Source organism: Chelonoidis abingdonii, chromosome 4 (assembly GCF_003597395.2).
Source record: "Chelonoidis abingdonii isolate Lonesome George chromosome 4, CheloAbing_2.0, whole genome shotgun sequence".
Classification (NCBI taxonomy): domain Eukaryota; kingdom Metazoa; phylum Chordata; order Testudines; family Testudinidae; genus Chelonoidis; species Chelonoidis abingdonii.
In genome coordinates this window covers 67,425,148-67,450,213 of record NC_133772.1, presented here as the reverse complement: position 1 = coordinate 67,450,213, position 25,066 = coordinate 67,425,148, and the positions used below count along the sequence as shown (strand labels likewise).

Sequence of the window (25,066 nt, the reverse complement as noted above, 5' to 3'; positions counted from 1 at the left end):
GTGGGAGCACTATTTCCATCCCATTTAGGAGGTCAAGAGAGGAATGAGAAGAGAAAATGAGCAGAGAGCCCCCACAATGCACGAACCAGTGGAGCTGGTACAAAGAAGGAAGTACTCTGCTACTCCCATAGGCCAATAGCAAAATACTTCCAAGCTAGTTCACATGGGAGGACTATAGTTCTCTGGATCATAGGTCCATCCTTGGAATGCTCCTGGGATGACATAGCTGCATGCTGCCCCTTGCTATAGGCTAAGAGCAATGTCTCAATGCAATCCTTGGCAATTAATTACATTACAAAGAAAAAACTTCCGTATGTGCCAAGTATGGTCAGTAAACCACCAAATACTTAAGAGTCTGCTTCTATATTTATCTGTTTCTCTGAATATAATTTAGAAATGATTCCCACTGAAATCCATCATTTTATTCTCCATACCATATATTTGTCATAAATGTTAGTTCCAAAATCCAAGATCTTCTCTGTTGCTTTATGAGTCTGATGATAGTTTTTATTTTTGCTGCCACTGAAATGAGAGAAAACCATTTGGCCTGACAATACTGAATGGTCTGCTGGGACACACAGAGTTGAAAAACTTGCCATATTTTTCTTTAACAATCCTATGAATTGTTCACAGGACTTTACCCAACAAGTCCTGGATTCTTGGACAACTCCGTAATATGTTTGTAGTTTCCTATTTTCTGTTTCCAGTTCCAGTAGGTTATTTATTTATTATTTTCCTTGATCTTACTCTATTCAACCCTCTGGAGACCAGTATATGAAAGATTTTTAAAATGCGTGAATTTAAGCTTCAAAATCTGAGAAAATTATGAAGCTTCCTTCCCGTACAATAGACCATTGTTGATTAAGCTGATGCTGGAACTGAGGGGACTCAGCATCTTTATGGAGCATGAGGCTCTGATTATGGTAACAATTTTTGCTTCCAGAAATAAGTTCCATTAACTGATCATCAGGTTTGCTTTTCAAAGACTTACTGTAGCTGCGTGAATTGAAGTCTATTTGGCCGTGTATGTGTTTTATGGAACAGGACAATGAAAAGTCCCAATAATTTAATAACTGGGAAAACACCTATAACAGGGTCAGAACTCACCTCTCGTGAGCTCCCCCTTTCATTGGGTGTGTCCACAGTTTTTAAACCAGTCCCAGCCCTGCCATCAGAGGCAACAGTTTTGTCCTCTTAGTCTGTTTTGGCCCCAGTCTTCAGTTGGACCTCCTGCCAGTTCAGTCCCCTTCTGTGGGTTTATTGATGTCCAGTTGTAGGCCCTTCCCCAGTAGCATATGTGAGAAGCAGGGGAGACCTGGGTCTGCCCACTACTCCAGGACCCCACCTTCACAGATGCCTTACCTTTAGCTCAGGGCTCTTCTAAGCTTAGGCCCAATAGCCATCCAGGAGCTCTTCCTTGCTCGCCCAGTCCCTACTAGCACTGGGTTGCCCATTGTGTTGCAGTTCCCTCAGCCAGCCACACCATCCACGCTCCTCCAGCTCTAGTGAGGAACTGCACTGTCTCTGGCTTTGTAGCTCCATTTTATAGGGCCCTCCTGGGCCCTGAGTGGCTGTTTCCCCTACAGCCACTCTAGCCTGCTTTGAGGACCTCTCCACAGCTCCTTACCTGAGATGAGTGTGGCATGACCCTGAGGCCTCTAGCAGGGGGCCTCTGGGCCTAGTCCAACCCATCACAACACCTCTCTCACTTAAAGTGCCATTCAGATTACTTCTGAATTCAAGTTTATATACACATTAAAGGCAACTTTAAAATAAGGGGAACATATCATCCAAAGTATACAGTACAGTGATCAGTCTAAGCTATTTCTGAGATAAAGAATGAAACAGCACAACAGCCACCAAGTCTCATCCTCATTCATTGAGGCATAACTGTAGCTACAAAGAAGCTTAACCCCATTACTAGGTTTACATTGTTTGAGATGAAAATACAATATTGTATGAGACTGTCACTTATACTTCATTGTAGGAAGATGCCAATGGCTAAACTTTTACAGGCTCTCAGTTTCTGCACAGCATTGTATAAGAAGCCCACTTTGGTATGCAAAATGAATTGTCAAGTTGTTTCTTGCAAATCTGGTCCAGTCAGTGGGACACTAGTGACACAAGATGATCACAGGATTCAGAAATTCAGTTTGGTAGCACACTGTGCTTCTAAAGCATCTTGCATCCAAGGATCACTAAGGACTTTTTAGATATTAATTGACGGACCCTGAGAATACCCCTGTGAGGTAATCAGTCTATATTATCATCACCATTTTACATATAAGGAAACTGAGTCTCAGACTGGTATGGTGATTTGCCAAAGACCTCTCAGCAAGTTAGTGTCAGATATGAGAATAGTCCTGAATCCCATTTCCCTGCTCTAAATATTAAACTTCACTCCTCCAAGAAAGGGGAGGGATGCTTATAAAAAGTGTTACTAAACCACTTCTGTCTGCAAATATTAACTGGAAATCTCCAAAAGACAGGCTGTCTCATGAGATATTCTGTACGTAAGCTTCTAGCTAGGCCAGAAATACTGCAAGGCCAGCCTTTATTTGCAACATTTTGGTACTATGTGAATCCAGTATTAGCTAGAAATCAGGGGAGTAATCACCTGAAATTACAAATAAACGGGGAAAAGGTTAATTGTACTTCTCTAAATGTAAAATTAGGCTAGCCCTGATGTCAGTTCAAGTTTGGAGAAAAGGCTCATGGTGGTGGTAGGTTCTCCGTTCATCTGAATTATTTCATCCACTCCTGCAAGACACTGAATCAGCCAATTTCTTCCAGATTTGGATTTCAACCATTCCAAAGTACAAGGAGTCTTTGGGTGGAGCTGGCATTTCCCTTGAGCCCCAGATCTAGTAGACAGATGCAAAAAATGGCTCAGATCTGCCCCAGTGAAATCAGTGACAAACTCAAATAATAGGCAGGCCTGGTAGCATCATCTATTATTAAGGTTGTCTGACACTTTCCATTACAAGACCCTGTTTTTACTTGCTTATAACTTTTCCAAATCTTAGCCATTTCGGCTGAAATTTTTCATTCTAGGGGTCTGCCTTCAGCTGAATATTATTATTTTGAAATTTTCAGGCAAAATGGTTCAGCCACTTCTGAGAACCATAGTAAGGAAAAATAAGTTGTTTTGCCTATGTCAACAAAATCTAGCAACCTCTTCTTTGAGTTTTAGCCTGCCCATGCTGCAGATCAGGGACTTGAAATTTGTTGAGAGGAGAGCGTGGCTATGTGTGAGGGATGCTCCTTTGGTCACCCCTGTGAAAATCACTTAAAACTGGCCAAGCTATAAGCCTTTGAAAAAAAATCATAGTTAGCCAATGCTCTGTGGAGACATCTTTATCCACAGTGGGTATACTCCAGCATGCATCTGAGTAGATTTCCCCTGCAACTGCAGTGGACCATGCAAGATCCAAGCGTTCAAAGTGACAGCAGGAAGCCTGTCTCTCCTGTACTCTCAATGACCCCTCTCCACCACTCACACCTAGGCAGTGTGAAGAAGGAAGCTGCAGGATTCAAATGCAGAGATGGCAAGAGCTGAACCTGAGGGATAGGTTTGGACAAGGCACCTTTAGATAGGGGAGGGGCTGGGATTGGAGGCTGGCATGGCGAGGAGGAAATTGGCACTGGGAGTAAGGGTGTGGAGGATACTGGGACTAGCAGGGCAATAAAACTAGGCCCGGAGCTGGGGGTGGAGGGATGGCACTGACTGGGCAAGGAGACTGACACTAGGAGTCAAGGAAGGAAATGGAGGAGGGGGACAGGTGCCAGTGGTTAAGATGAGGGATACTGAGATCAGATGAGCCGGAAAGAAAAACTGAGTCTAGATAGGCAAGGAGATTGGGATTGGAAGCCAATGGGGAAGGAGCTGCAAGGGGATGACAGACAGAGCTGATGAGGAGCCCGAGTGTGGGGAGAGAACTGGGACAAGCTGGGCAGAAAGACTGGGACAAGAGGCCAGGGAGAAGAAGGACACACTGAGTCTGGATGAGAAGCTCAGTGGGGGAAATTGGACTGGAAGCCATTGGGAATGGAAAACAAGGGCACGTAGGGAAGGGACCACGGAAATTGGTGGGGGCGGGGGGTAGGGAGAGAGAGACTGGATGATAAGCTGGGAGGAAGTAAGTGGCACTGGCTGAGTAAGAGGAATGCAACTGAAAGCAAGGGAAGAGAAAATGGGACAGGGAATCCAGAGGAGTGAGACTAAGACTTGCTGGGCAAGGAGACTGGTTCTGGGATGAAAACTCTAGGAAGTGGATACTGGGACTGGCTAGGTGAGGCCAATGGGACTGGAGGAGAAGCCAGGGTAGGAAAAATACAGCATTTGGACAGGTACAGTTTGAAGGACTGAGGCAGAAGAGGTCACACGTGGAGAAAACAGACAGAACACCACTCTCCTTCAGTGCCTGGAATGGAAACCAAAATTCCTGAGTCTCACCATTTCTCTGCTGTTAGCAAATACCTGTGAAACCCACTGGCAAAGTGTCTCCCCCACCCTTGTATGTAGAGGATGACAACCTATTATTGCTATTAGCTCTTTTGCTAACACAAGTAGCATAAGTTTATCGTGGAAAGATTTCAACCCTATAGAAGAACCTTGTAGATGTCATGTAATGACAATGTAATGAAATTTCTTGATTTTTTAGTTTGCTAAAAGGCTAGAAAATGATACATGAACTAATACATTAAAAGAATGTTAAGGTTGAAAAGTAAAGCATGCAAAAGTTAGCAAGTTAGAATTAAGGATGCCTAGGCAACCTTAATTTGGGCCCATTATGCATTTGTCATATGATACAGTTCTTAATTATATGATCACATACTACTATGTCCCATGGAAAAACTAGAATGTGATCATATAATTAAAGACTGTACCATAATGAATAATGCGTAGTACCGGCAACCCAATTCTGGCTTTTCCTAATTTTTAAGTGTTTGAAACCTTTATCATGTTCTTTTAATGTGTGTAATATAGCTATACTCTGTAACAGTTAAGTGCAAAATATATTGTATGATTTTTGTTCCAAATGGGTAAAAAGCACTTTTCTTCTGCCTTCAAAATAGTCTGTGTGCTCTTTATTTTACTTTGTGGAAGTGATCCTCTTCTCTCCTACACCAATTTCACACTGATGTAACTCTATTGCTTTCACTAGAATTGCTCCAGATTACACCACAGGAAGTGAGTGGAGATTTACATTCTGTGTCTTTAAGATCTGTCAGAATGAAAAGACTGAACAGCAGAAATACTAGTTGTACAACTCAGCCTTTAGAGCTACATCAACGTATAACCATACCAGATTCCAGCGCATCCGTGGGAAAGTATTTATTTTACCTGTAGGTATAATTATTAGTAATAAAAACAGTTCAAACCTTGCCAGGAAGGGTGTGAATTTCTAAAAAGAAGGAAAAACTCTAAATTCTAATGCCTGAGCAAACAAGTTAATATAAAAGAAAAAAAAAAAGTAAATGAAGCAGCACTGCCAAAACAATGAGGTTATGATCCATTAGCAGTTGGATTGCACTTTCATTTATAATGTTGAAGAAAAGACTCTGACTTCTGAACACATTTTATAACAAATGGAATAATTTTCTGTATGGAGTGGAAAGGGTGTGTAGGAAGGGACTGTTAGAAAAAAAATGTTCAGTAGTGAAAGCTGTGCAAACCAAACCACCACACACACACACACACACACACCTTTTCACCTCTTGGAAGCAAATTGACCTTTTCAGCAATAAACAAAAAATATTTCTTGACGACTTCAAATGAAAAAGAACACCTACATTTCCCTCCCTGAAATCAATTGTTATATTGGAATGTGAATACAGTAAGGGCTGGTTCAGAAAAACATTCCAGAAAAACATACCATGCCATCCCTCTCCATTTGAGGAGTTCTGTCAGGTAAAAACTGCACTGCGTTGTTCAAAAACATAGACAAAGCTGATGTATTGCTGAATATCATTGTTGTAATACAGTCAGCTGTGACAACTGAACCTGATCAAAATGTTACCCGGTATGATCCCCAGATCTCAGTGTCACAAAGGGCTACACTTTCACTTTAATGATGAGTACATCTCAAAAGGTGTGAGAGGCTTGGCTCAGTTTGTATGCTCACCTGAATTTATCTGACCTAGCTTTGCTTAGGAAATCTGGCTGGAAACAGGCTTTCATGTGAGATTTCCAGTACTTCCTGGTTCCCTCAGAAATATAAATACCACAAAAATAATCTCTGTTGCAGCATTTGGCAACTTTTACTTCCAGCCCTGGCTGAAATGAAGAAATGCAGAGAAGCATGAACATCAAAATTAGGAGGGGAAAAGTTAATCAATTTAAACAGCACTTCAAGTTTCAGATGAAGGTTCAGGGCAGGTATTATTTCAATGAATCACGCGGTTGCGGGGTGGGGGAAGTGGACAAAAAGAAGAGGGGAGAGAATACTTTTATCTTCCTAAGTTCCACTCAGAAACCAAGGTCTGTTGGTTTCCACTTGCCCTCACTGAAGCTCAAATTTCCATACACCCCCTTCAACACCACACACCCTTAATCTTGGCACCTCCTCGGTGGGGGTCGCATGCTTCACGACATTTGACTCCTCACTAGTGGAGCTCAGATTCTCAGTTGTACTCAGATGCCCACATGGAATGTGCTCCTTCTAAATCAGGTTCAGATTGGCTGCTAAGCTTCATCTTGATCTACTCACCTTTGGTGATGGCCACGGGGCTCCCATAGGATTGGCTCAGCCTCAGTGGGATTTGGATGCCTCTCTGGGCTAAGCTCTTCCTCAGTGACGCTCAGATATTCTATTGGGCACTATTGGTCTTGGTGGGTCTCTAAATTGCTGCCCATGAAGCTGCTACTCCCGTGCACCTGATGGGTGATGTGTCTGCTGTTTCTGCTCTCTGCCTGCTACCCTATCAGACAAGAAGCCACAAAATCTTGTCAGTGCTGAGACTTTGGCAATGGTGGCTGTGCTGGTGGCAGCAGCAGCAATGGCGAGAGCCACTCATGTCAAAGGAGTTGGCAGTGGTGGTTCTGCTTGAGGGGCAGTATATGGTAGCCTCTGTCTCTCTCCTCTTTCTTAGGCACCTTCAGGTATGGAAAAGATTTCAAAATCAGTTGCATCTGTATTTGCCAGCACTGGTCCTCTGATTGTCCAACAACAAAACAAGATGGCTGCTGAGTGGCTGCCAGGGAACAAAAGTGGGCCTAGGAGAAAATTCAAAATGGTAGTCAAAACGATTTCCTTCAGCAAAAATCTGTGCAATGCTTGCCAGAGCCTTGGTAAAGTTCCCCCTGCTGGGAGTTACTGTGTTTCAGTCACACACACTGGGCTCATATGCATTTAAACTTCCCTGGATCTCAGTAAGCTCTGGTCTCTGGCTCTTTCTTTGGCCTCCCTCCATGGCATACTTCTTTGGTATAGACTGTCTGATCTCACAGTCCAGCTGTCTTAGGCCTCCTGGACCAGTGCTGACCTTCACCCAGCCCCTGAGACTCTCTAGGGGTTTACCATTTACCTCTCCAGGAACACATGACAGTGGAAGCACATAACACATAGGATTTGCAAAAAGACAGACCAAGCAATATACAGATTTAGACAAAAAAGTAAAAAAAATCCTCAATTTTCCCTGCTCCAGTTTCCTCATCTCTCAGGTATTCTTTGGGCTTAGGGTCAGTCTTTTAAGCAGCATATGAGCCTTCTGCTGTTCCTTCCCTCCTGCACATGGCTTCTCCTCTGGAATGTGGAGTCTCTTCTCACTTCTGCAGCCAGCTTTCTGCTTTAGGTTGCTCTTTAAAATGGCTAATCAGAGACCCTTTCTTTTATAGCATCTTAGTCAGGTGACCCCTAATTAGCCTCATCGGATGATCAAAGCCCTCCACTATGTGACCCTTTGGTTAGTTTCCTTCTCTCCTGGAGTTCAGACATGAAAAACTGGGTTGCCCTCAGCAGTAGGCAACTCTTCGTCTAAGGGAGCTTCAGTGTGAATAGCCATCAAGGTTAATGACCTTCCAATATTAGCACACCATCCCTGAGAATTTAGTCCAACGTGCAGGTAAAAAGACAACAGAGAAGGCAGATAGGCCCCACATTCAGAATGGAGCTCACAGTCTGACACAGACACAAAGTCCCTTATATCAAATAGAATTCATAATGCTACAGATGCCAATTTAAAAAGGTTCTCAAAACAATTTCCTCCAAAAAGCTGTGGACTGCTCTATTAAGGGCAATTTCATTGCAAATTGCAATTTTCAAACCATTTCAGCTATTTAAAAGTGTTTTATCCAAAATTAAGTAACTTTGGGACAACAAACAAGCCTGGAAAATTTCAACCCAAAATCTGGTTCTTTCATGATGTCAGAAAATCTTTGGTAACATTAATGATAGCAGTTACTACTAGATGATTCAATAAAGAAATAATGGAACTGTGTAGTTTGTATCCTGATAAAGAGTAAAGTGTATGAATTACATTATTCCTGTGCAACACATAAAATGGATCAAAGTTTTGCTAAGAAATTCAAATGGTGGTGTGCTTTGGCCTATCTGAAATGTCTGTAAAAAAAAAATCCATTGCTGATAGTTATGTTAAAAATCAGGGCTGGCACCAGGCACCAGTGAACGAAGCAGGTGCTTGGGACGGCCAATGGAAAGGGGCGGCACATCCAGGCCGGCAGTGGCAATTCGGCGGTAGGTCCCTCAGTCCCTCTCAGAGGGAAGGACCCACTGCTGAATTGCCAACGAAGAATTAAGCGTCACAGTAAAGGTACCACTGAAGGGCCACCAATCACAGCTTTATTAGTTTTTTTAATGTCTTTTTTTCGTTTTGCTGTTTGGGGTGGCAAAAAAGCTGGAGCCGGCCCTGTTAAGAATTAAAAAAAAAATAGATTCAAACTGGAAACATTCAAGCTAATGCACCTGGGAAGAAAATATCTGAAACATATATATTCAATGAGAAACACTAATGCTAAAAGAGACCTAGAAATCATAATATGCAGAGTAAATTAGATATTATTTATATTGTGGTAACCTCTGAAATATGCCAGATGTGAACAGGAGAAAACACTGACATTTGACAAAAAAACCCATAATGCCATTATATAAATCCATGGTGCACCCACACCTTGTTCAATTCTGGTCATCCCATCTCAAAAGGATATAGCTGAACTGGAACAGATTCAGAGAAGTTCAACAAAGGTGATCAAGGGTATGCAAAGGCTTCTGTCTGAGGAAAGACTAAAAAGATTGGGGTTGTTCAGCTTCAAAAAGAGACAACTGATGGGGATAGAAGTGTAGCTGCTTTAATACAAACAAGAGAAACTAATTTTTCACACAATTAACACAATTGTTACAAATTAACCCATGGAATCATTGCTCTGGAATTTTGTGATGGCCAAAAGTATAACTGGATTAAATGAAGGATGAGATGAGTTCATGGAGGATAGGTCCACCAATGACTGTTAGGCAAGATGGTCAGGGATGCAACCTCGAGGCAACACTAAATCTCTGACTGTCAGGAGTGGAAGGATGGATCACTCCATCTTCCCTGTTCTGTACTCTCCCACTAAAGTTCTGGCCACTGTCAGACAAGATACTGGGCTAGATGAACCACTGGTTCTGAGCCAGTACAGCAGTTCTTATGTTCTCATGTTGTAATGTGATATGGATACAAAAAAAGGTACAGCTGGTTTGGGATATATTTCCAAAGGCATCATACCACATACCTCTTTATATGGCTTTAGTACAATAACACCTGGAATATTGCGTTCATTTCTGGGCATATCACCAGAAAGATACTGACAGATTGTGGGGAGTTCAGAGATGAAGAGCAAAAATGGTCAGAGAGCTGGGGGTAGGGGCCTGATTTATTAGGAAAGAGTAAAAGGAGATAAATACATAAATATATGTAGCCAGCAGCAGGAAGGGCCAGATTCAATACTTAGAAGTTCCCTTTAGCATTATAAAACATAAACAGTTTGAGCCCCCCACTTAGAAATCTGGGAAAACTAACCACCACCCCTGAGTACCTCTCAGGAGACAATACTTCTCCACTCACAATCACTGAGTATGTGAACTACAAAAGAAAACTTGTATGCAAAGAATAAGTAGACATCCAGCCCACAGTATCTTGGGAAGTAAGTCCTTTGCCTCAGTTTCCCATCTTTCAGTGTGAAAGCCCAACAGACAAATGTGTCTTCAACAAACCACTGCTCTTTTTCCCTCCACTACACCCTCCTCATGTTTTGTTGTCTGAAGTCAGAGATGCCCCAGATTTCAGGTAGGTTCACCTCCCGTGCTGGAAGAATGATGCCTCTGATGCTGACAGTATTTGGCAGTGTCACTGCCACCTCTGCACCCTGCTGTCTCCTCAGATGCTTCTACTTGCCACTATTGCTAACACCTCTGCTTACCACTTCAGTCAGTTGTTCTAAGGTACCACTACCTAGCCCAATTCTAAGTGATTTCACTGTGTGGTGGAGAACCCCATTGCAGTTGCCTCCTCTGTGTTGTCTTTCACCAGAACACAGTCCCCACTCCAGGTCTAAAAGTTAGCCCCCTAGACCTGCTTATCAATTATTTCAACTGTAGCAATCAATGAGCAGAAACATGGACTCTCAATTGAACCTATTCAGCTCGGTCTATAAACTCTGAAGAAGGCGGCTCAGATAGCCTTTAAACAAAACCCACACCACCAATTAAGAACACCTCCCTCTCTATCACTTGAATTTGGCATCACTGCCCTATGCTTAGTGAGTGTGGTTACTCTGACTGTGTCATTAGAACTACTAAGTGCCGTTTTGCTGTCTTTTAGTCATACAGTATGGATAACAACATTTCATTGCCCCTGGATCCAAGACTTAAGTGAATATTAACCCACAATAAAATTGATCACATTTGCATAGCAGGTCTGTCTGCTGGTCACCTAGACAAAGTAGATGTGTCTATGCAAATTTGGTCTGCTCCTGAAGTTTTTTCCCCCAGTTCATTAATGGGCAGGGGAGAGCTCATTCAGACCATTGACTTACATGTATGTATATCATAGATTGATGACTAACGTGACAGGACAACCTACAAATATGTGAAGGGTGTATACAGCAGAAATAATAACTTAGAGTAATGGTTCAAAAGAGGTGTATACAGCAGAAATAATAACTTAGAGTAATGGTTCAAAAGAGAAAATTTAGCAGAATATGATGGAAAACTTCCTACAAAGCTATGAAATAATCTCCCAAAGGTTATGGTGAAAGACTATTGCTTGGGACTTTCACATTAGACTACACTAAACAACAAAATGGAATGCGGCAACTCTTCAACATTCCAGAGCAATGCCACTGCACAACATTGGGACAGGAAGTGAGAAATACCATTCCACTGAAACTGCAGGAGGAATTTAGACCATCAGAATACCGTTGTGATGGGAGCCTTAGCAGGAGATATTCATATAAAATGCAATGATCCAAGCTGCAATTTGGCTACAATACAGGGATTCCTACAAAAAGTATCTTGGGAACTTTAATGAACAATAGTGGTCAGATCATTGGCTTTATTGACTCATTCAAAAGGCATAATCCAGCCCTTCAAAAAAAGCCTGCTAGTTAATCAAGTATGTGTGTAAAGTAATAGGATACTATCCCTTTAAATCATGTGTGGTAGTATTGCTCACTGTGTTCTTTGTTTCAGATCCTCCAGAAACCAGTCAGAGCAGGTATGTATGTTGTGAGACTTTACATGAATATAAGTATTTTGTAAGCATGGTTATCTGGGACCCAAATATGTGGTTTCTTCATATTATTTTTGGTGCATAAAGAGCAAAAGACACAACTCACTGATTTTCCATTGACTTTTCCTACCTCCAGTCATCATTTTGTGTGCTTTAGCTGCTTGGCACTTCTTTATTTTTTTATTCCCTAGAAAGGTGTCATAACCTGACATGCCTAATGATGGCAAGTAGAAAGATGCCCATGTTGACCAGAATAAGTACATGAAAGTACATGAAGAGCCCCTGTTCCTATAAGCTTTTCTTCTGAATATTTTCCTATACATTTTTTCACATCTATAACTACATTTACCCTACAATGCAGTTACAATTGGCACATCTGAGCAGCAGATTAGCTGTGTTTTTGATTAGTGTGACAGCAGCATATTCTTTGTTTTTCAGTGCTGGACTAAACTAAACATCTTATTCAGAAACAAATCTCCACAGTGCTGTACCATGAGGCCCTCCATATGGATACCAATATCCCACATTACTTTAAAGGAGGCTCCTCTTGGTGGACTATTTTTAAGCACTCATTTGCTGTGGGTGGGGAACTCTCCCATCAGCTGTCATCTCTCTATCCTAAAAAACGATGTGGTGTCCAGGAAAGTAGCCACCTTTTCATTCCTGTATCTTTAACCTCATTGTAGCATTATTTGATTTTATAGAGAGAAGATCTACTGTAGAAACTTTTGCTGGTAAAGTTATGTCAATTAGCTATGTGATTTTTTACACCATATCTATGTTGGCAACAGCCCAAGTGTAGACAAAGTTCCGCAAGTATAAAAATCCTTTTGCTGTTGTAGACGATTTCACTTGGGGAACCTGTATAAGCCATACTGGCAAAAGCACTTTTTTGCCAGCATAAAGTTGCATTTGCACTAGGAGGGTTTGCTGGTAAAGTTATGCAGGTATAATTATACTGGCAAACCTTTTCTAGTGTAGAGCTGGCCAGAAACTATGAGTGAAATATTTGCTCCACTGAAGTAAATGGAAGTGTTGCCATTGACTTCAGCAAGCCCAGGATATCACTCTAAACACTTAATATGCTGCACTACAGTTTGAATAAATTAAGCATGAGTCCCATTTGGGATTTTGTATAGTATTTCAATGATAAATCATTCTATAATACTTTTTCTTGTACTTTCGTATCGGAAGACCAAGTATATAGCTGTTGTTCATGCAATCCAACAGTAAATATTCACCTGTAGAGAACAATCTGGAGCAAAATCACAACATTCTATAATAGAATGTACTGTGCACATTATACTAGCCACAGACAGCGCTTGCATAAGTAGATACAATTTGGTTGACATAATAGAGCTATGCCTGCCTATACCAGCACAGAACTGGCTCTCTGCATATTTATTTTCAACTCAGCAAACGCACTACGAGCCAAAGGTACATTTTATAACTGGAACTAGCAGCAACTTCTCCCCACCCACACACATATAATGAAACACCAGAAGTACAATCAGATAGCCTCATCCCTCACAACTATACCTCAGTATAAGGTACAGGCTCAAATTAAATCCATTTTTTACCTCTCTGCCCCACACATTTGCCATTATCCCCCTGCCTCTTAGTGTCAATTATTGACAACAGCGTACTTAATCAGTCAGTGAATGCCACAACATTTTGATCACCTTCCACCTCTGAGGCTGCCATTTTTTGTGGTTTCCCACATTTGGGGCCCTTCTCACCATGGCATAGTCGAAAGGTCACACATTTGAGCCTCACCGGGCTCAACATTACAGATGGGAGACCCTGGAATTAATATGCCTTTGAAAAACCTCCATGAAATATTGCTTCCCAGGATGATTTCCTTCCCACATTGTTCTCCTTGAATCAGCATTGTTCTCCTTGAATCAGGAAAAGTGTCACTGAGCCAAATAAAATATGTTCATTGTCTGGCATATAGATAGACAACAGTGGTGAAAAGGAATGAATGTCTTCATGTCCACACCAGGCTAGAGATAGCTACCTCACAGTTTTGTGGTGTTGGCCTTTCTGACAAAATTTCAAGATGGACTGTGACTGACTTAACCCTATGATTTCAATGGTTTCCAGTGAGGATTCTGTAGCTCTTTAGGCCCACAAAAGCTAAGAAACTGAAGATTATTTTTTTTTCTCTGTCCCTAAAATTCCCATCACTGTGCACTCTCTCCTAGGAGCTCAAATACCAAGATGATGAAAGCAATATAAAGAACTGCTAGGAAGCAACCACAGTGGCTTAGGACCTGCAGTTGTGGCTAGTCCCTATTGAAGTGGTTAACACATGGGTAAGGCTCCTGGCAAGATAAAGTGGGCACAGTGGAGCCAGCTGGAATGAATTTCCTAGAGTAGTAAATTTTGGATGGCTAGTTAGGGTCAATCTTTCAAAGATGGTGTCCAGATTGATGTGAACACTTTAGAGTACTCAAATGCTAAACCTTAAAGAGCTGTTGAACTGTGTTTTGCACTTGAAGATTTTGTCTGTGCACAAAAATATATTGCAGGTGCAAAATTAACAGGACAGGTTGGAGACTGGGAAGAGCACATTAAATAGCACATTAAATCTGGCCTTTAATGATTGCTTTAATTTAGCTTTCTTGTATTTATTTTTTGAGCAAACAACTAGACTCCTACTTGGTTTGTGGGTCTGATTCTGATCTCAGTTTCTTTAGTGTAATTCAGAAGTCACCCTACTGACTACAGTGGAGTGATTCCCAATTCACAGATGTAATTAAGAGCAGAATCTGGGCCTGAGAGGGTCTCTAAGGTATTCTGTGACTTCATGCAACTCCTGAACTGGAAGAGGGAGACAAATCTTCAGGTATTTGGGAGCCTGAGGAACTAAGGAGGATTCAGGGGATTACATTCCTTTACAAAGCTCTCTGCTCACCTATTTATTTATTGGTCCCCGACTGATGGTGCTTTAGCATGAATGCCTCCTATTCAGATGCCAAAGAAAAATGCAATGTGGGAGTAATTGAGCTAGCTTGCTTCAAAGACCAGACATATTAAGCTACTCTGAAGTAACATACCAGCTGCTAGGCCACACTGCAGGGAAGACCACTAAATTTCTGCATGGTCCCACCAGGGGGCACTGGTGTGTGGTCTCCATTATCAAATCAATGAACAGGGACTGGAAGAAAGAATCAAACCTAATATAAATCCATTTTAAAGCAACTTTTATTATCAATGCTATGGAGACAGTCACCGATGCTGACATTTCATTTTAGGGACTTAGACATCTTATCTGAGTGTTTTAAATGCACAGACAAATCAAACTAACCTATACTCAACTGTTAACATTTTTCTTCCTCATCATATAATGCAGAAGCATTCACACAAAGCAAAACACACCCACTGTGGTACTTTTTTTTTTTAATCACTGCAAGCAGTAATAATAGGATTTTAAGCCATGCTTAATCCAGTTTTTTCACTACTTTTCACTGAAAACAATGATCAGATCCACACAATGCAAACTCTAAAATACTTGTGAATTTTTTTTCATTTGAATGAGACTCAAAGCAGAGATTGCATTGACAGGCCTGTAATTGCAACCTGTCATATCAGATATTAATCAGCAACAACCATGTCTTCCATCTTGCACAACTATACATGAGTTTGCCTGTACCAAATGGCCTTAGTTCAGATTTCTCACATTTGCTGGGCCATCTTCACTTTAAAAAAAAAAATCCTACTGTGGGATCCAGTTGCTGGCAGCCATGCTTCTCTCCTGCTGTAAAAAGATAGCAGCTTCTTGCAAACAAAGCTCCACCTAACAAATGCAAAATAAAAAAACAGCAAAAGTCAGAAAGTAAATATTGCTTTCAGCTCAAAAAGAAACAAAAGCCCTGTGTCCTCACTGCCTTCTCCTGCTGCCTACTATTACCTAAGACTATTAGAATGGGGGAAGAAATTATTTATATATATTTAAGCAAACAGTTTTGTTTTGTTTTGTTTATTTTGTTTTTGGTATTTACCACATAATCTGGGATTTTGTAGAAACTCAGGGTAAAATACTAAGAGCCATGTTTTCCTTGGTGGAGTTTATGGAATGACCATGGAAAACTTCAGGTAATTTTGCTATAAAAGAAGCCCATATACATTGAAATTAAAACTAAAAAAGGGAAATCCTTATTCCCATTCAGTTGGCCAATTAGCTCCTCAACCCCGACCTGATATCAGATTTTCTGGCCTTGTGTTTGTTACCAGTAGAGTGGGGATGACCTGGTAAACCACACCACTATTGCTGCCTACTCCACTGCCTGAATCCTGATCACATGTGTTACAATAGGGATAATAATCCTTTCGGCCCCTACGTCACCGAGGTGTTAATTCAGATTTGTTAAGATAAAGCATTGAATGATGGTCATAGGTTTTAAGGGCCGAAGTAAGCACTGTGACTCTCAGTCTGAACTCCTGCATAATGTAGGGCACAGTATTTGACACACTAATTTCTGCAGTGGAGGGAATTATTCTTCCCTACTTTGTGAGCAAACACTATTGAACCCAGTGTTAATTAATATTAACAATAATTTTTAATGCTACAGAATATCCAGTTGAAGGCAGCTTTAGGTGTCAATAAAGTGTATTTTCTTTCAAAACAACGACTTAACCTTCATGTCATAAGAATATTAGAGACTTAGGAGGGAGATGTAATTATTGGTAACACCACCTCAATTGAGACTGGGGCAGTGGATTTGGCAGTCATCGGGGAGCTATCATTTACCACGCCACCAGTGCTGACTAGACCACCAAGGCAGTGTAGATAAACATGGTCAGAAGCATATAGGAACTGTGCAAGCAGGATCAACAGGAGTGTTGTGACCAATCATCCTATTTTGCTTGAATCCAGGATTGAGCTTTGTTATTGAGTGTTACTGACTATAGCAGTGGGCTAGGGAGATAAAATTTTATTTAGATCTCATAGAACACATACATACCAAAAAATATGTGCAAAAAGAAAAAAAATCTTAACAGATCTGAGGTAGATGCTTTGTTCGTTATCGATGAGGGGATCGATCATTCACTGGAGAGAGATCAATTCCAGATCATGGTTCATGGTATAAATTTAGAACTATGTGCTTCCCTTAATCCACAGTGAATCTCTTTCAGTTGTCAACAGGAGGTGTGCACAAAGTGCAATGGTGGAATGTGGCCTTTATGTAGTAGTTACACTTTTAGTTATTTTTTACTATTGCCATATTCTGCATCACTCAGGGTGAAAATATGCTCCATTTTAGGACTAGTATGATATCTGACCTTGCTTCTCTTCCTTTCCTATCCTCCATTTTCTGTTTTCCCCCCACCTTCCTGGTGTTTTCCTCCTTGTCCTTTGTATTTCTCCTCCTTCCTCCCCTCCATTTCTCCTTCCCTGCAGCAACTCTCAATTACTGCTCTCCCAGGCTTCTGCAATGAAATAGTGAACGCTGACATTTAAAGTGTCATTGATAGGCTTTCGAGTTCATGTCCCAGACAGCTTAATGGAGGTCAGGGAAGAAAACACATATCACAGCCATTGTTTCAGGCTGTCTGAAGACTCAAAGAGACACCATCAAATAGGATTGTATTTTGAAGGTTTTCTTCATAACCAAAAGGTTTAGAACTTTTTTCCTTGAAATCTTAGATTTAGCAGAATCTGATATGACCTACAAGCTGCTAATCTGATCTTCAGGCCAAATATTTGGCCTCACCGCTACAGACTGATATTAAGGGTAGCTTGCTGTGATGTAATAAAATGAAATTCGTGCTCAGACAGAAGTCTTAACATCTACAGTATGTTGTATGCCAGGCCGAGGTAATGCTGAGGAGAACACTGCAATCTAATGCACCATTTCCACAGACAGATTGCCTCACAACACAGTATAGCAGGGGAGATGAAGTATTTCTCTGAGGTAGTATTTTCAAAGAATCTAAAAGCAAAGTCTGTTCCCATGAGGACCAGCCTTATAAGCTGATGTTCCTAATCATTTATGTACAATGTAGATTACCTTGGCTTCCAAAGTATCCAGGCTAACACATCTCCCAGGTTCACAGCTCAGTTCAAATATTACAAGAGGCAGAGACCCCTTTGAGAACATTGAATGGAAGCGATCACCACACTGGGGAATTCCTGTGTAAGAGAAAACAGCATGCTGAGAATGTGAACCACTATGATCAGAGAGTTCAGTCAGGCCTGCCAAGCATGACTATGCAATCTTGGGAAAGGAGTGACAACCGTACAAGATGCCATCAGCCCCAGGAACCTGACAATCCACATCATTTGAAATCATACTACCAGGACTGCCTTTTGACACTCCCAAGCCAAGTTATTAGGTGGTGCACATGATCTATCCCTGGGCAAGGGGCTAGCCCCCATTTGCAGATAATCAAATCTGCTGCAGTCCATCTCTCTTCCTGGTTTGTTAAGAGTCAAAGGGCAGTGCTTAATTTGTAATGAAAATAGTACCGGGGCTCAAGCTATTAGTAGCCGGGACTCAAGCAATTGTTTTAACTATATAACTGACATGCCAAGCCCAGAGGTGTTGGACCTATGAACTGCCAAGCCCAGAGGTGCTGGGCCTCAGCCATAGCAAGCCCTGGCACAAATTAAGCACTGCAAAGGGGTATGTCCTTCCATCACTACTTGCACATAACTCACCTTATGTTTTTATCTTTCATGGGATGGGACTTACTTGTAAACAACTAGTAATGGGAGAGCATACCTAACAAATGTAAGGAAAGGCAAGGACTTAGCGATTGTGCTATTAGCTCCCTTTCTAATAAGCCACTGCTGCAAATTCAGTTATTCTTAATAGGATAATGAGGCTCTTACCTGTTATTTTTTTGCCATTCACATGACCTTTAGTCACTGAAACTGGAATTGACTTGTGTGGGTGTAGTTTGGTATGAGAACTGAAGGTTCTTACAATTCTCAAACACACCTACATTGCTGTAAGAGCTGCTTAGTGCTTCAGTGGAAAAAAGAAAAGATAAGTAAATCTTGACAATGAAAATAGTGTACAAGTTTCAGAGAACCTTTCTTGAGTACATGAGGTGAACTAGGTGTGCAAAACAAACAATAAAAAAAAAAGGCTAAAGAAAGATTTGCCCTAAGAACTATCAGAGACCATCCAAAAAATGATGTAAGTGGCTAGTACGATTTGTTGTATCAGTATGAATTAATACCACTAGCATAAGCAATTAATGAATGGCACTCAACAAATAGATACCACAACCCCTAATGACTCAAGTCCAACTCTTTTCCTCACTTCATTACTTCCCTTGCCTTCTGATGTCATCCAGCCCTGGGGAGCTGCTTTAAAGTAATCCTTGATGAGGACTAGATTATGGTGCAATATTCTTGTTCTGAACATTCCCTGAAGTCTCACCAATGCCACTGGCTCCCATGTTCACACAGGTTTGCCTTTCCCGCCAGCATGATGGTGCAATTTTAAACTTTCCTTGTAAGGCTTGCTCTTTATCACATGCTGACAGTACATATTCAGAATGTTGATGTGGAACAAGCCTCCCAGGTGAATGTCAGTTAACTCGCAAGCTTTGGAGCATTTATTCATCCAAATAATTTTCCCATTAGAAGAGAAAGCTTGATATGTCTTAATAATGCAGGTTGGTAATAGCTTGCATGTTTCTGACCTGAATGCCAGACCTGTTAAGAATGATTTGACTAACAGAAGGTTTTCTGAAACCATGTAAGGCTAGTCTCATCCTGAGGAATACCATGAACTTCCAGACAAAGATGGGCTGAAACCAAAACCATGGATCTGAACACCCCCAAACTCTGGAGGGTTAGGAATATAAGCGCAGTTCCAGGTGTCACCCTTCTCTCTATATAATGGGCTAATGCAAAATACCAGGCTCTAACTTTGAGGTGTTCACACTCCAGATCTAAATTTTGGAGATTGGCCCCAACATCCTCCCAACAATCTTCCATTCTCCCACATTCTCTGCATGCTGGCAGCTCTTCTGTAGAGTAACAGATTCTAAAACTAGGAGGGACCTCTGTGATTATCTAGTCTGACGTCCTGCATTACACAGGCCATAGAACTTCCTCAAAATAATTACTTGTTGAATTAAAACATATCTTTTAGAAAAGCATCCAATCTTGGGGATGTAACAATAACAGAGGGGTAGATTTCCTCAGCAGAGGCTGTCAGATAGGAGGGTATGTCAATTATCACTTTCTTCATGTGTGCTGTTTCTTTGCACCACTGCTCTCAGCTCCTGCACCAAATAGTCATAGTGTGATGGATTCACACAGGATAGGGGAGGAAATATACTGTCCAGGGGATTTGGGAGCATGACAAAATGATCAGGAGATTTCTTGTTGTATTTAGAGAAACAGGCTTCTAAAGGTAAAGTCGCATTAAGGACTGGATTGGCACCTTTCTATCCAACCCAAGAAAGGGGCAGAGTCTAGTTGCATATCCCTAGGAGCAGAGCACTGAGTCACAGTTTGGAATCTGCTTCCCTTTTGCTGCATGAGAGGAAGTAAGCGGTGCCAGCTCTTTTCCTGGCACAGCCTACCTCTGCCTCTGCACCAGCTCGGCTGGCCAGTGTGTTTGGGGGAGAGGCAACAGAGCCAGGGCTCCATCTAGTAGTGGCTTCTCTCCTTTCCTGCACAAAGACCATTGCTTCAGGTAGCTCACACAGAGGAGTTAGGCGGCTCATGATTGAATTCTTAACGAAGTTTCACTGCCCTGATGCTTTGAAATGTTATAATCCTACCAGTTCTCTAGTCTTCCATAGAGTTTTGAGGTAAAATAGAGTAGGTATGGAGTAACATTTTCAAAAGTGCCCAGGTGACTTTGTAGACGAAGTCTCATTTTCAGCAGTCAATGAGACTTTGGCACCAAAGTACTTAAGTCACTTGTGAAAATGGACTTAGCCTCCTAAGCCATTTTGGTGCTTTTGAAATTTTCCCCTCTAACCTCAACTCAAATCAAACCTGTGAAAAATAAAATAACACCCAGGTCTTCTTTGTATGTGGGAGAACCTCCTTCCTTTTCATTTTCCATTTTCTGGTCCCCTTTTATAGGTGAGCATTTCAAGGTGCCTTGGATTTGGCCAGTACAAAACAGAAAGAGAATTCAACACTTCTCAGTTCCTAGCAGGAATTTTCCCATAATAAGGCATACAGGAGGCACGTACCATTTATCAGCTGCAATTAGACATTTCAGGAATTCAGTCATTTTTTCCATATGATTCAGTTTATTTCAAAGCTTTATATATTCCTAGCCAGAAAGGCAGACACTACAAAATCTTTTTGAACTGAGAAATGTATTTAGTTACTGACATATTAGCCATGTTTTCAGCTATTGCCACAAAAGGATTTTCGATTTTCTTTCTTCTTTTCAGCAAAGCATTATTTAATGTGAAGCAGTGCTGAGTTGCACAGTAGGTTAATGAATTAGTCTGGCTTCAAATCTGGACTCAAATCACAAGGGAAAATAAGTGTGATAGCCTCTATTCTAGTCTGCTGTTTTTTTTTTATCATCACAGATCCATCAAACAATGTAGTACAATTGTAAGTAATCAGCTCAGGAGAAACCTAGAACTGGAATATTAGGGACCTGTCTATCAGTATTAAGGTGTTTTGTAGGAGAAAAGAATGTACAATACCTAGTATCCTACTGCAGTGTAACTGGTATCTTACTTTCATGAGCATTAATTTCACCAGCAATATTAACAAAACAAAACAATTTCCTTTTAAGCTGAGATTCTGAGCAGAGCTGGTGTGAAAATGAGAGTTTTTTTCCACAGAAAATGTCAATGAAAATTAAAACAGATTTTTTAGTTGAAATTTTCCATAGAGAATTTTGATTTTTCAGCAAAAAGTCAAAAACTAAACTATTTAGATTAAGAAATGCCACAGTGGTGCTTCATGGGAGTTGTAGTTTGGGTCCCTCGTGCTCCCATTTTCCTCTATAGGCTGGGATCCCTGGTTTCATTACATCTCCCATAGTGCACTGTGGCTTCTCTTCTTGGTATGGGGAGGTCATGCATCAAGGGAGTCTCATAGCCATGGTATATCATGGAAGGTGATGTCCAGCTCAGGTGTTGGTACACGAGGGGGAATCGGGACATGACCAGACTTCAACTCCTATAAAGCACTATGGTGGTATATTCAAACTGAAATATTTCAGACATAAGGGTTTTGAACAAGAAATCTACATTTACTGTTAAGCAAACACTTTTGGCTTTTTTGTTTAGTTGAAAACCAAATTTTCCACTAAAAAACAGTTTCAACAGAATTTTTCTGCTAGCACTAATTCTCAGTGTTTCCCTTTATATGAAGACAATGATAACCCAGCAGCAGCCATAGTCCTCAGTTCAGGAAATCTTGTTACTAAAGTTGAGTTATATTACCAGTAGAGGGATTTTTGTAAATCAATAACAAAATGTCTTTACAAAAATCTTTCCCTAGACAACCGGGGAATGGCTGGCAAAGCTAAGAAAGTAATTCTTGTCATTTTCCTCAAGTCAGGTACAGTTCTGGAACCCACAGTATGAATTTAGTCACACCACACACTTTAGTTGATTTTTGGTGACCCAGTTACCCAAGACTACTACTGCTGCTGCTAATTCTGTGGGACTGTACTTGTCTTGGTCTTTGTCCTTCCAGATTTTCCTGCTAGTTGAGATCATATATGGCATCATAGTAATGTAGGCAATGAAACTGCCCAATTTAGAGATAGCTTTTGGATGAGCAGAACAGAATGTGGAAAGCATCACAACAAAGACAGCCGAAGGAGTCCATGACACCAGCAGCCTACTGGCCACTCAAGCACTCTCCTCTGGCCTATGCCAGCCCTAACTTTGCCCTGCAGGTTAATAATAGGTGTACCCCAGTCCCCGAGTCCCTTTGAATTGTTCCCTTGTGATATCCAGCCCCGACACTGGCTACTCACAGAAATTCCAGATCCTGTGCCCCCAAAGGGTTAGTGTTGCCCAATTTACCAGTTTTACCTTAAACTACTGCTCCTGTAAACCACACAACCCTTGTGAGCACTTGTAATAGAACAAAAATAGGTTTATTTAAGAACGAATAAAGATATAACTAGGAATGAGAGAAAGTTATGGAAACGAGGAAACAACAACAAAACAAAATCATAAATTGCAAACCTGGGTCTACATTTCTCAATAGTTACCTTTCCTAGCTAATAAAGTAGACATTGCCCCCATAGCTCAGTCTATTGCAGAACTGGCTGGTTTCACAAGAACCAGGACTCAAACATTCATGAAAACCCCTTGCTTCTCAAGCGATTTCCTCCGTGAATGGATCCAGAGGCCTTTACCCTCCAGTCTGCTATACTGAAACAGCCTGTTGTCTTTATTCATAGGCAGGCCAATCTCCTGCCTGCTATAATGTTTCTTTTTACTTCCAATTGATTTTGATCTTATGCAATCGTCTTTGATAGTTTTCCATTGACTGTTCTTGGACGTGGCCACAGTAAACAATAGAACTTTGCATGACCTCGCTGGCTGACTAGCAAGGAGTGAGAGCTTGGATGGATGGATCATCACTGAGCCACATTACCTCCTGGTGACTAATTTCACCATAAAGTCCATAAAGCATACTTTCAATATAAATACATTATTTCTTAAAAATTACCTGTACATACATCCCTCAATGGTTATGAATCTTGACAAATTACAAGCTTTCTGTAGATACCTTACATGTTATTCTTTATAGATAAATATCCTATACATCACGTTTCATGTAGTGAGTTTGTCAGGTCTGAAGTCAGTGTTTTGCAAAGAACAGGGGATCCTGCACCAAGGAGATGTCTGTGTGACAGTCCCCCTCAAGTAGTTGGCCTATACTGAGAAGATAAGAGCCTGCTACTATTATCAGTTAATAGAGTTCTTCTATAGTAACTTGTGTTTTTGGAGATGATTTCTGCATGTAAGCATGGGGTCTGTGTACAGGTTTGTTACTGCAGGATTTGTCCAGGAATTGTCCCTGTCCCCGGCAGCCTGACTCAGGCCTGGCACAAGCCATCGCCTCCCCGACGTGCTGCATGGAGCAGTGACCTAGTGACCAGCATGAGAAGTGGCTGGTCTGGGCACCTCCACACCCCACCCAGTCCAGCTGCCAGGGACAGGGGCCAAGCATGCAGGGGGCGGGGGGAGAGGCAGGCACAGCAGGAGGACAGAGACGCTCTCCCTCCCCCTAGCAGGCCAAGCTGCGGAGGGGAAGGGCAGCTGACCCCACATGCCTCCCCTACATGTCACCTCTGGCCACCATTATAGAATCTACTTCTGCATTTAGCTCTCTTTTCTCTACTCACTCCTATAACCATCCTCTCAGTGACGCACGACCAGTCCAGCCTTGGCTAGCTTCACACTCATCAGATAAAATACAAATTCCTGGGATGTGATGCCTTAAGAATACTTAGCATTTACATAGTATTTTATTATATCTTCAAAGAATGGTACATTTGCTAATTAACCTCAATGGGCCAAATTCAGACCTGACATAACTCTGATTACTTCGGTGGAGGTTTGCCAGGGAAGAATTTGGCCTGTATTTTTTCCTTTCATTCTGGCAATTCTGTTAGCTCCTACACTTGCAGCAGTTTGAAATTCACACTGTATCAGTGGTATATTTTTTGGCAGTGGCAGGCTGCTTGATGTGCCTAATGGCTCTATTGGGCCATATTCTGCCCTCAGTTAAAGCCATGCATCATTACTGATTTCATGGGTATAATTGATGGCAGAAATCTGACCTATTAAGAGCTGTGGGGAAGAATGAATCTACTGGGCAAAGTGAAAATAAGCCCTTTCTCTAGTGTTTACAACTGGCAGTTTGCTTCATCTCTACTTTTAAGTTTAGTAACATCTGTAATTCCCAATCTATGCTTCTATGGAAGTGGAATCCAGTTACTATCTTTCCTCTTTTCTTCCATTTCAATAGCCCTGTATTTTTTTAAATTCCATAGGCAGAAGCAATGTAACTCTCATAAAATTTTTAAGTGAAATCTTTGAAATGCTTTCCTTTAATGCCCAAATCTGCGGCAAATATCAACCATTGTAAATAAAACCTAATTTACTAACATGCAGTGCTAATTTGATTACTCCAGATAAAGGTCTTAGTGAGACCCTTTGGCACTTAGTGTAGTGTGAAACTAGAAAGATAATTTGCTAAGAAAAAAGTGCAAGCTCTTTTTGGCACCTCAAAATGTGTTCAGTTGTTTTTGTGCTTTTGCATTTGAGTGAGCACTGTAGCACAAATTGGGCACAATTAGCAGCACATTTTAAAAAATACAGCTCAGTTCTGGTGCTAATTTGTCCCTGCAATAACACC

The 25,066-nt window shown here is 41.3% G+C and overlaps 1 long non-coding RNA gene across 1 annotated transcript; it reads right to left on the bottom strand.

Moving 5' to 3' along the window:
• Positions 1-14,963: 14,963 nt before the first annotated feature.
• LOC142046651 (uncharacterized) lies at positions 14,964-17,864 on the bottom strand. The gene is made up of 3 exons (XR_012655657.1): positions 17,748-17,864; positions 17,020-17,166; positions 14,964-15,532 (listed from the first exon to the last, which is right to left on the bottom strand). It is a non-coding gene; the product is annotated as an uncharacterized LOC142046651 (long non-coding RNA).
• Between the last annotated feature and the right edge of the window lie 7,202 nt (positions 17,865-25,066).